Source organism: Eleutherodactylus coqui, chromosome 12 (assembly GCF_035609145.1).
Source record: "Eleutherodactylus coqui strain aEleCoq1 chromosome 12, aEleCoq1.hap1, whole genome shotgun sequence".
NCBI lineage: Eukaryota > Metazoa > Chordata > Amphibia > Anura > Eleutherodactylidae > Eleutherodactylus > Eleutherodactylus coqui.
In genome coordinates, this window is record NC_089848.1 from 50752160 (window position 1) to 50752369 (window position 210).

A 210-nucleotide genomic window follows, 5' to 3' on the forward strand; every position below is an offset into this window, starting at 1 on the left:
TTCGGCCCCGCCCCTTTTTCGCCCGAACACCGAACTTTGCGAACACCTCGGTGTTCGGGCGAAAAAGTTCGGGGGCCGCCGTGGCAGCGCGGGGGGGTGCGGCGGGGAGTGGGGGGGAGAGGGAGAGAGAGAGGGCTCCCCCCTGTTCCCCGCTACTGCCGCCCGCGCCGCCGCGCATCTCCCCGCCCCCCGGCGGCACCCGGACACTTA